The sequence below is a fragment of the Catharus ustulatus genome, chromosome 1 (genome assembly GCF_009819885.2).
Source record: "Catharus ustulatus isolate bCatUst1 chromosome 1, bCatUst1.pri.v2, whole genome shotgun sequence".
Classification (NCBI taxonomy): Eukaryota; Metazoa; Chordata; class Aves; order Passeriformes; family Turdidae; genus Catharus; species Catharus ustulatus.
Window position 1 is genome coordinate 62,766,728 of NC_046221.1, and position 15,958 is coordinate 62,782,685.

Below are 15,958 nucleotides of genomic sequence, written 5' to 3' on the forward strand. Positions count from 1 at the left end.
AGTTTCACTATAGTGGAAATGATATTTCCCTTGATGTGGAAATCCTTTCTTTTTTTGCATCATTGAACAGTGCAAACACCACTGTCTTTCAGAGTGACAGAGGTGAATAATATTTCTAAGACAAATTACAAACCAAATCAAATAAAAAAAAACCTGAAAATAGAGGAAAAAAAAAATCATTAAAAAACTACAACCTGATGAAAATACTGATGTTTAATGAGAAATCCACAAGCACTTATGAAATTGCTGGCAATTTTATATAAGAGGAAGAGTTCAAAAGACTTTAGTCACTAAGTGAGGTGTGAAAAAGAAATGGGGGAATGAGGAACAGTTATATACAACTCATGCTTATTGCTGGAGTGGGTAGTTAAGAAAATTAGCATATGATATATATTGCAAGACCTTTTTTACTCCTATCAAACACATCAATTATGTGAGAGTATGATTAAAATATAAGACTTTCCTCTCAGCAGCTGCCTGTTCAGGACACGAAACAAAACCATCACAACAATTCCTTGGGCTGCTGCAGGCAGAAATATGGAAATTTGATCCAATCATACCAGCACAGACAGTGAACTTGCAGGTTTCCCTTTAAGAGACAGTAATTAGTACAGTATTGTCCAAGAGAATCTGCTTCCTCTCTGCATGAATGACTCTTTGCTCCTCCAGCGAATGGAATGCTCCATTTAGACATTCGTGCTTTGTCAGTCCACCTCTAAATAGGTGCAGCAGGATTATTAATTCCATTTTCCTGGGTGAGCCCTGTGCGGTACCTTCATTTTCCGTGTTGCTGAAGCTGCACCCAGCATGGACTGGAAGAAAGGAAGAACACAGGGCATGTCCTGTTTCCCTGCTGACCAAGACACAGTGTGGAACTGTCCACCTCACCACATGCAACCCCAGGAATTGAAGACCACAGTGGGTTGGTCTTTTGTTTGTTTGTTTGTTTTGTTTGGGGATTTTTTTGTTTTGTTTTTGGTTTTGATGGTCCTGATCAAAAACTTGTTCCTGAATAAAAGTGTGTTTATTCTGAAATGAACTAATATAGACTAGTAGCAGGATTCAGCTACTTAGCTTCCCTCTCTCCTCTCAAAAATAGGAGGGCTAAATCCTAAGAGGATGAGATAAAGTATGTCTTGTGGGACATGGCAAACAGGAGAGCTTTCTCATTTTCTTTCATCGGATGTTTCGTGGGAACATTAATCCTGGATAAGGAAAGTCATGTTCAATTATTTCCTTTAAGGGGACTTCCTCCCAGGACAGTAATGTGATGAAGAAATGATGAGTAATATGAGAAAAGGCACTATCATTCTCCCTGTGGTAGCTACTCTGTGTTGTATATATTTAAGTAGGGTCTGGAACAAAAATCTTCCCATTATTTTTGGAAGGATGTCCTCATTCTGTTGCCCCATGAATTTCTGAAAAATCTACTGTGAATCAGAAAGTGGGCAAGAGTTCATTTTTACCACTCTTCAAAAGAGTGTCCTAATCTCTAAGCCATGGTCATTTGCAAATGATTGTCTTTGAGACCTCTGGCATATTGTTCCACTTCATAAACCATAAACCACACCCATCTGTGCTCCACCACCAGTGTGTGTGTGATGTCCCTGACAGAGTCTGACTGCATCAGGCCAAGTAGACAATTTTCTCAGGAAAGGCGGTGTTGGTCTTATCTAGCAGAAACATTCCAACCTGTATGAAAAACTGCAAGGAAAAATAACTCTTCAGCATATGGGCTATAATACTTCCCTGCTCTGAGGAGAGAGTTTAAGAAGAGGGTGAAGCGCTACAATATGGACAATTACCATAACCAGCAAATGAATTAAACAAGGAAATGTGCACACGTCTTTTGCCAGTGTGGTGAAGCCAGAAAGGCCCACTTCTTAGAAAAGCCATTTCCAGAAGCAGCTGTTTGGGGAATTTGACTCAAACTGAGAAATAGTTTTGCTATGGTAAATATACCTTTCTACATACAGAAATAATTTGTTTTAAAATAGTTTTTGCAATGGACTAACTATAATCCATCCTTAATTAAATGCAGATTTCATGTGTGTGTGCGTGTGTATATATATATATAAATATTTATATGGACTAATTTTAATAACTTCTCACATTCCCATTAGGTCACTGAAGGTTTCCTTTCAAGATGGGAATCAAAAGGAAACAATTTTTTGACAGCATGTGCCCAGTGGTACTTTCCAAATTGGAAATAGTGGGTGCTATGCCCAAATGATCATTCCTGCTGAAGGCAGGATTTACAAGACTAGGCACAGTGCCCTGACAATAACGGCAATGTCTTTTTCAAAGTCTGCACTTAGACTTACTGTACTACATGTCCCACTCCAGTATGACAAATACCAAGCCAACAGCAATACCTCTGAGATCCCTGCATGAGGTGCATACATACAGCCTCAGCCAGCCAGATTTCCATCTTCCTTACAGAGGGATTGTCTAAAATGCCTGTGCAGTTTCTTCCCTTCTTAAATTTGTATATCTTACTAATCCCAGAAAAATTAAAGGGAACCCCTTAAGAAAATAAACTTGGTTTTGGATGTGGGCTGGTAGTCAATGAAGTAACATAATAATTATTTTCTGTCTGCAGTGAAACTACATACATTTCAATGGTTACAATTTATATTCTGTTCCAAAATATATGTAAAACAATTTCCAATGACAGAACTTAAATTAACACATGCTTTATACACAAGGAGGAAACATCCCTTCTCCATGTGTTGAAATCAAATGCAATTTTGTATAGACAACCCTGATATATGCTTGCAAACATCCCCTAAAATATCATTACACTGTGGAAGGATTAAAAACATTGAATCATGTGGTGACCTTTCAGTAGAACAGAGAATTTAACCCTGAAGTCAAATTTACTGCTGAGAGTTCACTGTCTCTTAATTTAATGCACTTCTTACTATCAAGCATAAAGCAGAATTACATTTTTTACCTTTTATTACCACCAAATTAATTACGTTAGAGGAACTGTTTGTGTAAAAGTAGCATATTCTGAATCATGTTGGGTCTATTTTGAGTCTCGGCTGGCTAGTGCATCTCATTATACATCAAGCTATACAGCAGCATACTTGGCTTCTAAAATATGGCAGTGGTTTGCCTACAACAAAGCCATAGCTGAGATAGACATCCTACTGAACAGATGAATGTAGCAGCAAAGTATGATATGTTATGCATACTGTATTTCTAGTCATACATTAATGCTAACTAACCCTATGCTTTTGTGGAACTTGCACTATGATATCAGCTTTCAGATAAAATGAGCAATAGATCCTGTTCAATGGAATCAGTTAACCTTTTCCCTTTGTTCACTTTCTAATTTCTGCATGGTTATCCAGCATGCATCTAAACAGGAACAGCAACAAACTCAAATTAAAAAAAATTACAGAAAGGAAGGAAGGAGCAAGGAAAAAAAGAAAGGAAAAAACAAACTTAATGCCTCTTACTGTGACAGCAACTCTCCCTTAACAGCCTCAAGTGTTTAACATATTGAAACAGTTCATCTTCCTTCAATGAACTTTAATAACTCTGCCAGGTAAGAAGCTATGCTCCATACTTCTTCATGTTGTCTTTTCCCTTCAACATATCTATACTGATCTCCTCATCTGGTCAACTTTACAGCTCCGGTGTTTGGAGACCAGTGAGCACAGTTATTACCATCATCAATAACCTGTCCCACTTTCTCCTCTTCATTTCTCAACCCTTCTCTTTCCCCTTCAAAATCTAATAATAGCTCCTTGCCATGATAGCTGATCAATACAAGAGGGTACCTGTTCACTTTACTCAACACACCATGCTAAAGTAACATGACAAAGGAACAAATATGATTCTGCCTGAATTGTGTCAAGTAACGAGAAAACTATCCAGGAAGTTTCCCTTCAGGGCAAATTTCATGAAACACTACAGATAACCAATTTTTAGACATAGAACTAATCTCTTTCATCTCACTTTCTCTTTTGCTTCAGGTATGATGGTTGAAAACATCAATACAGACAAACTTCAGGCGGTAGTCACAGCACTGGAGCTGCAGCAGCAGCAGCCTGTGAGCCAGCCTTCCATGCCAGCACCTAAATCACCCTAATGAATGAAATGAGGAAGGTGTAGTGTTCACCCCCACGCAGAGTGGAGCCATTAATATGCACATGGAGATCAGCTTTAGAGAGTTTATAAAACCACAAGGAGTAAAACATTTGCATGTTCTCTTTGACTGGGGATTTTATCTAAAGAAATGTCAATTGGTATTTTAAAGAACCATTCTGTACTTAGTAATATTAATATCCTTATTTTTCCACAAATGTGGATGAATGTACAGTTATCAGCTGTTTATTGGCACTTGCAAAATTATTTGTTGCATGCAACTCATATCAAATGTATATTTGAAGTCTGTGCTCTCATGTGCACACATTTACTAAAAAACCCAGTGTCACTGATAAAGGTGTCTGATAACACAGTAAAAATATTTGTTAATTAAATATTGCTAGTCAGGTAGATCAGAACTGCTGAATCACTGTCCAGACAGGAGAATGACAGAGTCCTAAAGGAAGAAATAGGTACTGAGAGAAAGAACTCATTTTAGTTATCTGATTATGGTCAATAATTTACCTGATTAAACTCTTATTACACAAGATTTGGAAGTTGATCTAAAATTTTCATATTAGAGAGAATTAAATACTAACCTAACTACTTCATTTCCATCCCCTGAAATAAATCATTCTAATTAATTAAGGTTCTGCAGTCTTCTTTGTGCAGAGGACATATGCTTCTGTCAAACAATCCAGGCTTTTTCTCTACATACCTACACAAGCATGTCTCAAAACAACAGTAAGAGGTAGCATAAATAAACACCAAATTAAATTATCAGATTTAGCCTAATCCTTCATTTCCCATCTCAGTTTTGCCAGTTGGAAATGAGAAAATGGGAATATTTCTTTTTTGTGTATTGACTGAAGATGCAATTCTAAACCAACGAGATCTTATTTTGTTTTCTGTGCAAAAACAAACCAATACTCTAAGCATTTAAATATAACAGTGCACTTTGTAAAATGCTAGCAGTTGGCTGGGAATGAACTGATGTTTTAAATGCACAGACTGAACGACTGAAAAGCTAGTTTTATATTATTGCTGAACTGAAACTTCAGGACACTCCAATTTCATTAACCATTTTTAATTCTGATTTGTGCTTTCTTGTTACATATAGCCTGCTGGAATGATAATAAAAATATAGCTTTAGAGGCTGGTTATTGTTTCAGGAAATTATGTGGTTTTAGAGAAATGTTTTATCTTTTTGATACTAATGCTGAGAATTTTCAATAATAATAAAAAAAATATTTCATGTTACTAGCAAATGTGTTAGATTATTATGAGATCTTTCTTCTATGTAAAGTCAGGGGGGTTTTTTTGGTTTTTTTTTACTAATAGTGATGCATCACTTTCTTTTTGGTCTACTGTGATATAGTGTTTTCAGGCTTAGACAGATACTAAGCCAACTCTTATACTATGAAATGTTAGAGAATATGTTGTTGTTCTGCGACTAAATATTTTAATGCTTAATATTCTCCCACTAATACATAGAATTTTGTGGTATTTTTTAATGACTTGAAATTCAAGCTGTGGCTTTAGTTAGGTAAGAGAGAAGAATTCTTTTCTCTCATGATGATACTGTCATTTATTTTTAAATAACACTCATACCTCTTTACACTACACAGGAATAGTTTTATTACATTTTAAATTACTGTTTTACCCTTTAGTTAAGGTGAATATCATACTACCCTATCTACAGATCCCAGTACAAGCATTCTGGGACGTAATGAGGAAAAAAATATTTTCTCACTAAACAACAACCTTTATAGTAGAATGGTGGTATTGACTTATTTTCTTCACTTAAGACTCCAGATTATTGCATAAATTCTGCCATGTGCTAGAGAGGCAGTATGCTTTTGCTGTGTAGATTTGGTTTTTTTATGGTGAGATGAACTCATGCCTTCCTGTGTGCCTTGGTGTTTCTGTCTGGCTGAAATGACACCTACTGATGGCAGAACCCTTGAAATGGAGTTGAGGATGGCCAGCCCACTTCATGGATTTTCACAATGCTTTTGAGAGACACAAGAACATGCAAGGAACCCACTGGACACAGGCTTTGTAATCTTTCTTAATGTTTTGTTTTCCATAGCTGGTCAAGAATTAACATCCTCACCATGCACCAATGGAAAACCAAGGAGCAGATCTAATGGCAAGACCCAAGGAGGACATGGACAATCTCTCTGTCCTTCTGTTTCCATTTTTTTGTAATAGTTCCTCTCTTCCATCCTGAGTTCCCTGTATACATTTCAAAAGGCAGCCAGCTATCTGTTCTCCCACCTCTCCTGCACTTAAGTCCAAATAATACTATCATTAGCAAAGAGTACAGCTCTGGCTTCAACCTAAACCACAATACAATTAACAAAATAATTTCTCCAAGAGACATTGCATTCAGCTAATACTTAAGTGTTTTTTTTAAAAATAGCGTTAATTTCTACTCTGGAACATCTGTGACCCATTCACAGGGCTGAAAAGCAAAATCAACATTATTTCTGTAGAACCAAGACAGCTTCCCACTCCCCTCCACAGACCCACACACGTGTTTCCTCCCATCCTAAAACATGCACATTAACAACACACACATCTTTTTCTTTTTATCGGTGTGATTTTGGAAAAATGACAGAAAAGTGTGGTATTTTAAGATAGCGATTCCCAAGGTGCTCTGCTCTGGCACAAGATGCCTGCAGTTAGTGCTTTCCTTTTCCAGTGCATCATGTGGTAGTACTGAGACTAGTTTTGAATTTATCATATTATCTAAGTGGCAATTTTTCTCTATTTTATTTTCCATTCACTTTGCTCTTAGAGTGCAAAGGAGAGCTGTTCATGCCTTTCTCTTCACAGCAGGAGTTTTTTCACTTGTTGTTGGCTCTGGGTCAAATATTCATGCGTTATTAGTGCAAAATCTTTGCAAAGGTAAAAGCCACTCTGCTGGGAAACCAGCTCACTGAAGAGAATGTTCCTTTTGGTAGTAATTAACTGTAATACTGTGGAAGAGTTCTAACAAAGGTGTAAACAAAACAAGAAAATTTACAGCACCGTCTTTTTTTCACCTGAAATATGAGAACTGTCTGCGTGTATATCTTCACTCATGTAGGATACACTGCAGTTATAAAGCTTGCAAAAATGGATGAACACTAAACATAATTTAAACAAGTAATAAGAACTTAATTTGCCCAAACTGTCAAAAGTATTGCCGACATTGCTTCACATGACAAAGCTCATCACTTCATCACAATTGCCTCAGAACAATATGACTTAGCTTTGAATAGCTGTCCTTAAAATCTGGCAGTAGAAAGCAAGTGCAAGGCACCCATTAACGCAATCTCAAGAAGTTAAAAGCAAAAGTTGTGCTCCAGGAACCAATTAGGATGTTTGCTACTCGCTAGTGCCACCACATGGAGTGATATTTGAATATAAACCAACCATTACAGAACCAGGAAATTGTCTGTAAATAATACATAGAATACAATACTTTAGTAAGAGAGCAGGGAAAGATATACAATCTCCTCTCTACTGTGCGAAGCTGAGACTGTGCCCTCGTAAAAGTGGAGATGTCCCATTTCTAAGAGCATGAATGCACTATAGTAAAAGCAGAACAGTCAAACTGCTTTATTCCTCCAATAAAAGAAAGAACCATTTGGTAAAAGGATGCATTACACATTTTCTATTTAAATCAGTTTATAAGAAACAGATGTTAAGTTTCCTTTGGTAAGGAAAAGGAAGGGTTATAAATGAATTAAAGTGACTTCTCTGTGGATCTTCTACTCTTCTTTGTTCCTTTAAAATTTTGCATCAAAAGTAAAACAAAGTGAAATATAAGGTGCTATAATAAGAATGGCATAAGAATGGAAAATTATATTTAACTGCCAGTTCCATAAAACATACCAAAGCATCCTGCACTACAGCACAAGAATTAAACACGTGCAATGCAAATACTTATTAAAACAAAGTGTTTGTTAAATACAAAATACCCATGGCATTCCCTATGCTGGCGAATGCAGAGGAGCAACAGACAAAATGATTGAGTAACAAACCTGCTGTGGTGTAATTTCAGTTTCCTATTCAGCTGAAGACACATTACAAGCTGGCTGCAGCACTTGTACAAAACAAGTTTTCAGAAAATATTGTGGGGACAAGGATGATCTAGACTAGGGAGAGACAGTCACATTTAAGACAACTAGCCAGTTCTAGGTTTTCTTTGTATTTTTTCTTAGCACTTAATCTATGTTAGGGTTTTTGGCTTCCCCTTCCCATCCCTTACCATCCCCTCCCCTGTGTCACTAATGTCTTTTAAAAAGCTTTAATTAAATATCAACCTCCATGGTCTCCGGACAGTGTTTCACACGTGGCCATCTCGGTGCAGGAGGGCTCAGGCTCCATGTGGGAATGCTGTCTCCCACATGGCTCCACTGAACTCATCCTTAACGATCTATTCCCACTTACCTAACTTCAACGCTATTTTTCCTGAGACTGCATTAATGAATCCAATAAATAAAGCATTGTATCACCCATGCAGTATAGACATTAATTTTAGAACAAAACATTAATCAATTTAAATTTATGTACTAATGCAGACACAATCAATTTGAACTTCTTATGACAATTAACAAAGCTTTTGCTACATCCCTAAAACACACTGACCCATCAATTATGGTTTGCATCAAACTAATGCTAATGGTACTTCCTTCTTCCTTAGGCTGTCAGCAGCCTACCTGATTGGTCAACTTCAATGCAGCAGATCAATTAATATAAATTATACATGCACGGAAAGATGGGTTAATATCATAAGTTCATTTAATTAATTGTGTTTGATTAAATGAGGTACTTTCATTAGCCCTCTTAGCCATGAACCATATATACATCATAATCCTTTTACAAGCTCAGCCGTCCAGACACAGACCTGACATTGGGAGCATATTCAAATTACCAGCCGCAGCCATGCAAACCTCCCTGCATAATTAACAACTAAACGAGCTGCAGTCACTTAAGCTGAAAAGAAAACTGTTCACATCAACCTCTCTGATACTGTTTAAATTGAAGATGTCATGGGTAAAACAAAGGTGAACAGACAATGGTAATTAAAAATTAAAAAGGACAAGGGGGATTTGCTACTAATGGAAGCAAAGTGAAAAGAGGGCTAAGGGCCTGGTTGTTTAAAAAAAAAATAAAAAAAGGAAAAGGATGCTGGTGTTAGGTGATTCTGCTCTTGTTCTCATAAGAGTGAGCCATGGTGAGCAGTGTATGTCAAGTTTCAGAAGGAAAATAATAGCATCAAGACCATTCTGCAGGGTTAGTTTATATGAAATACTGCCTTAACAACTGAACCCCTAACACAGGCAAAGACAAACAATTTGGTTTTATCCCATATGAGAAATATGCTCTTTCTATTGGAAACATTGTGGTTTCATCAACTTAAGGAAAAATCTGAAGAGCAGTCTAAGACTTACCTCCTTGGCTCACCTACCTGTTTTGAAAGAAATTCTTTAAAATGTGAATGGACTTTCCTAGAAGGAACTATCTGAGTACCAGTATGAAAAAATACATAAATCTGAAGGCAGTTTTCCTCTCTTCCTTGGTTCAATGACTGTCCTTCCAGGTACAATTGCAATTCACAGCTCTGTTCAAGATGCAGCAAATGCTGCAGCTCAACAGCAGCGAAAACAGAAGTATGAGTATGAAACCTCAGAATAACCTGTTGACTACAAGTTAGTGCCATCACTTTGTAATAAAAATATTGGTGTGCTATCCTGATCACATTCTACATGTTAAATACAAAAGAAATTGATGACATAAGACCATGAGCATTCAGAGCTTTCAGCTGTTAATTCATTTTCTCTGCTAAAAATACATGTTCATTACTATTATATCATAGGCAGGAAAACACGAATATGATTTTTCAAGACAATATAAATATATTGAAGATTTTTTTTCAATAATTTCAATATGAACCGTTATTGGAAATCATACTGCCAGTGCAATTCAAAGAAGGCATTAAGGTCTTCCTGGTATACAATAACAAAGTCAGGTTCAAACTCCTGTCAAGGTTCATTTCAGCATCTACCTTTTGACAGAAACCTCATTACTGTGGAATTCCTTTGAATTAATGAAAATCATTAGCACTCTCTCTGCCCATGATTGGCCAAAATGGGACAAGGGTGTCCCATGATGCAGGAGGTGATAGAAAGACAAAACAGAGTCCAGAGTAATGCTGAACAGCCATGACTTCCCAAACACGAGTGAAATTGTGTTAGCTGTCCTGGAAACTCACAGGAGCTTATAGATTAAGGTTGTCCCATTACTCAGCACAGTGATGCTGCTGACAGTGATGCTCCACTACCAGATTTCTGCTGTGTAGGGAGCTGTTACAGAATGTCATTTAAGCACATATTTTTACCACAAGCTGTTGAACAAAAAGTCTTGCTCTGGTCTAGGTAAAAAAAAACCCTACTAACTTAAAATAATTAAAAAGCATCAGTTTCTTTGAGAGTCCAGCATTTTGGTACTTTTTGCAATGCAAGACCATGACTTGCCCTTCTGACATACACAAACTACTTGTATCATTCTGTCCTTAGACAATGGCTAGATTGCAGTATTGATGAAAATATTGTACTTTTTTTTGACAAAACTGAGGAGAAAGATAATGCTCATGTTACTATATGCGCTGAGGTATGTATCAAACATATTCTTCAGCACTATTATCTATGTTATAATGTTGAGACAGAAAGGACTCAAGAAGGAGAGTACATGGAAACTGACAGCTGTCACTGCCATGTGAAATTTTTTTAAGTGCAATTTCACGATTATAAGCTGCACAAGTTTAACTAAAATTTTGGTTTGAACCCGGAAGTGCGGTTTGTAATCCGCAGCAGCTTATATATGGACAATGTTCTGAAAGTTGCCAACCTGGAAGTGAGACCCTGCGGCAGCCCCAAGCCGAGCTGGAGCCGGTCCAGCCCCAGCAGAGGCGGGTCGGGCCAGCAGAGGCGGGGAAGCCCGGCAGAGGCAGGCCAGGCCGGCAGAGGTGGGCCGGGCCAGCAGAGGTGGGCTGTTAGAGGCGGGGAAGCCTGGCAGCGGCGGGCCGGCTGAGGCGAGCCAGTAGAGGCAGGCCAGCAGAGGCGGTGGCTGCAGTGCAGGCGTCGGGTGGGGGTGAGCGAGCCCAGCAGCGGCGGCAGCACTGCCTGGCCGACCCCAAGCGGCCCCACCGAGTGGCAGCGCTGAGTTGGGCCACCTGGCCCCGCGCCGAGCCAGTAAACACCGCAATCCCGTGATTCTGTTACTAATTGGCAATTCTGTGAAAGTTGCACGGGGATCCTCGCTGCGAACAAAAGTGCAGCTTACAATCTGGTGCGGCTTATATATGGAGGAAAAACGAAACGTTGCTGACACCCCGGAAGTGCGGCTTATAATCAGTGCGGTTTGTAATTGTGAAATTACTGTACTCATTTGTAGAGCTATGATGAGTTAATATCCCCAGATCCAAAGATGCATTACTGCATATATCTGTCTTTAAGCCTGTATATACTTCCAATAAATAATAATAAATGTGTGAAATGTATTCATTGGCTTAACTAGAGAAAGCAAAAGTGCTGTTTATCTAGGGAATTGTAGCCCACAATTCCTCACACTTGCAAAAGGAACCATAATTAGAACTTGATCTCTTACCAGTGTGTATTCATCAAAGCATGTTTCTGTTTGAACATGTCTGCAGAGAAGCAGTTGTTAACCCAACTTTCCTAATTTTTGTCAGTGAAGTTGCCATTCTGAGTCACAGGCATGGAACTAGGAACAAATTGCAGGTGGTTTCAGGATGAGAAAGAAGGATAAGTGCTTTCTGATCAGAATGAGTATCAAATAGTATAGAAAACATCTCTGCAATCTCAGCCTAATGTCAATAATTTCAGTAGTAATACAAACAGATGCTTAATTCATGTAATGACAACCTCTGTCTTGTTACATGTCTTGTTTGCCTTCTCTTTCATACACATTTGTTTTCAAAATGTAACATTAAAGAATTCAATTCCTGGAGTTTAACTAATCTGCTTTCTCTACTAAAGCATGAATAATATGCCTAAGTATTGCTAATTCAGCATTGAAAAATAAATTACACTTTAAGCCAAACAATTAACCCACAACTCCAAAATGCTCCTATGTTCCATTGAATGTTGCAAGGAGAAATAATGAGGCTGCCCCTTCTGCTGCCCTCATCTTAAAATCTATGAAAATTTCACAGGATCTAGTAATATTAAGTCAAGTTGCTGCTGACTCAAATCTCCATCCAATAACTCATCATAAAAGCAGACTTAGTCCAAGGTTTAAAATTATTCCACTGTGGCTCTTCTTAGGGATATTCCCACAGAAGATGTAACACACACGCCGGTTGGCACAACACGTGCCAAAAGCCATACATTGCATCCCTAGGGAAATAAACATGACGTGTTCAGAATTTGAAGACTGAATTTTAATCTTGCCTCTTTATTCCACTTACACTTCTAAGTATTCTTTGGTAAAAAGAAGTCCAGCATGGTTCAAACCTCCCTTCTGTGAAGCTATGGAAAAAAAAAAAATCAAGTGCTTCAGTTTTCTGGTTTTTTTTCTTGCAAATTAATCCACCTGTGATCCAAAATATCATAAAGTCTGCCAAAATTTACAGGAGTATATCAGAAAACTGTAGAAAACAGAACTGAAATTCTAATTTAAAGATGGGGAAAATCAAAACAGTGACAATACCGCAATGTCATTTTTAGTCTTTCTTGTGAGCTGAATAAGAGGGTAACTATTTTCTTCTTCCATTGCAATTGAAATACAATATTTGTGCTCTGTGATTTCTTTGTAACACATGAAGGTGTTGTTCGTGTTTAAGCAGCACAGAAAATTCATAAACGTCTTCTGTTTTAGATGTTAGAAAGGTCATCAACAATTATGGAAGAGATATCCAGTCCAGAAGCTGACTTTTGACCGGAAAGAAAGATTTTTGCTAGTTGATTTTTCAGTCAGAGACCAGATCATCTTTACCTTAAGCTTCTGAGAGTACATTACAGATTTTGTTTAAAGCACAATGCATTTTCTCTATTTTATTTATACTGTTTTGCCCTTAGATTAGGTTTTATCCCTCTCAAAAATATGTATCATAATGCATTCATAATTAAAACTATAAATAAAATATCAGGTAAGCAAAATAAGAAATTAAAATGAGGCCCTGTAGGAGCATATCTAATGTATTCTATAAGCCAAATGATATCCACCTCAATGTGCAGTTCATGTTTTATCTACTTGTTTCTTAAAATTGTGAAAAATTATGCTGTATTATCAGAGAATATTAGATAAGCTTCAATGCATAGCAGATATTACAATCTTATAGTTTATAAAAGAAACAAAAAACCTCCCAAAAGTTACAAATGACCATTAACTGTCTTTCAAATCATATTTTTAGTATATTTCAACAAATTAACATGTAACATCTATTTGTCATGCTGAAAGACCTTTTAACATTTTCATTGGCATTGATATGTCCAAAGCACTGTACCTCACATTTGTACAGACCCTCAGTTTTTAGTAAGTTTTCCCCCCAAAACAGATCTTCCTAAAAATACCTTTTCTATATTTGAATTGGTTTAATGAGCAACTCATCTTCAACTAAGAAGAATTTAATGTCATGCTACTTTTAATTCTCGTGAGCTATCCCACAGACATCTTTAAAAAGGAAAAAGTAATTATTTTAAATGACCTTCATATACTTACTCTGATAGATTCCTTAGTGGAGACAGACAGAACTTTATTGATATTTAAATTAAAGGAGATAGTGAGTCCATGTGATAGATATTTAGAGTCCAATCCCATGCTCTCATGAACTCAGTCAGTACAGCAAAAATCACAGGCAGCCCATCCATTCTCAGCAACTCAAAATCCAGACCTCATAAACAATGCACGTGGAATCATTTGGGCTGGAAAGGACCTTTAAGATCGCCAAGTCAGACCATAAACCTAATGTTATGCCCATTAAGGCTCAAAATACCTACTTAGAAACCAGTCAAGTATTGAGCATCTTCTTTCTTTGAATCAGAGGCTTTTTAAAAATATATTTAAAACAAAATCAGACTACTGCCATTACTTACAAGGCTGGAAGAACAGGTACGTTATATAGGATTCATTGGAGCATGCCTTTCTTTCAAGCTTAGTAAGTAATAGCAGAGCTCCAATTTTTGCAATAAATACATAGAAGAAGTCTTGATTTTTCAACCATAAGGAGAGCTGAAAGCTTCTTATAGTGAGGATCAGCTTCTTTCAATTGAATGTAACAGGCCATTTTTGGTCTCAGGTCTGGCAGTGTGGGGGGAAAAGAGAAAGGGAAAAGGAGAACAACTGTCTATCTTTAAAAAATCATTAAATACACTGCAAGAAATAAATCTGATGGGAAGCAGAAAATCCCAAACTTTTCATTATTCTGGTTTTTGACAAGTGAAACTTTCTCTATTTTTAGTTAAGTCTACATGAGTCTTGTCAGGAATCACTGTTAACACTGACAGCTTTATTATTTCGAAATTTCTTTTGCTGTTACTGGAAACACTCTTTGGACCACATAGGCTAACGCAATTATAACACAACGATAGGGGTGAAGAGAGCAATATTTATGTTGCTGTATGTTAAGAATGAAACTTGGCACTGCAAGCACTGCACTTTTCAAGGGTATGTATGTATGTACTGGAAGAGCACCACATTTTCCTCTTAGAGGCAAGTTTATAAAGCATTGCATTCACAGCCAAAAAAGTTTTTGGCCATAATTGAAAGAGGCATAAAAACATATTGCCTCTTTCAGTAAAACGCATCTTATAACTAAGTTCTTTTAAAACTGTTTAACATCAAACTTGCTCTCTGCTCGCAGAAAATGCTTATTGGATTACAGAAACTAAACTTCTTATAAATGAAAGCCTTTTCTCCAGCATACAAACACATACACTTGTGCTTTGCATTCTTAAATATGTATTTTGGTAACATTGCTCAATGACAACACCCATTGTAATATTCACTAAGGAAAATCACTGCTGAAATCAGCCCTTCTAAAGGGTTGAAAATCTAATTTTATGAATGTTAAAGCCCAACTACACCAGCAGTATTTTTTTATTGTTCATGTCATCTAATTTCAGGTAACCAATCTGAGACTGAAATGTACCAGCATCAGACTCCTCCAGTCATTTACTCAGGTTTTTGTAAGTGGAGTGTCAATGGTATGAAAGATGCGGGCAAAGGATTATAGTGCTTAATGGTTACCAGCACGTTAGTTTTCAGAAGCCCTGAAAACTCAAAAAAATATTGTATATCCAAAGTTGCAATTCCAAAATCTTCAGTCCTAAATTCCAAATTACATCAGAATACTTTCCATGACTTCATGTAATCTCTGAAATCACGACTCTAACCAAACCTGTGAACATTGACTTGGCTAAAAGAAGAAATTTGGTGATTAGGAAAACAGACTGGGCATCCCCATGACTAGGGTTAGCTCCAATTTGCAACCATGAGGACCTCCCAGGCTTCAGGCCCTCACCAGTACAAGAAATGCCAAATTAAATTCACTAGAAGCAAAAGTATTTCAGTATTTGAGTGAGAAGAAAGACAATCCCATACCTTGGCCTCTGTATTAAACTACTCTGGACTGGAACTTTTCAGACAATACTTGACTTCCCCTTTTTTTCTGACTTTTCCTCCTGGGAAAATCACTGACGGTTCCACCTTCCTAATTTTGAAACTGGAACAACTATCTGCTCCCACACTTCAAATTTGAGCTGTCAAAAGTACACATTAATGTTTAGGAAGGACTTACAACTCCAGTGAAGGAGACCACCAAAGAAATTTCAGCGTATGCAGT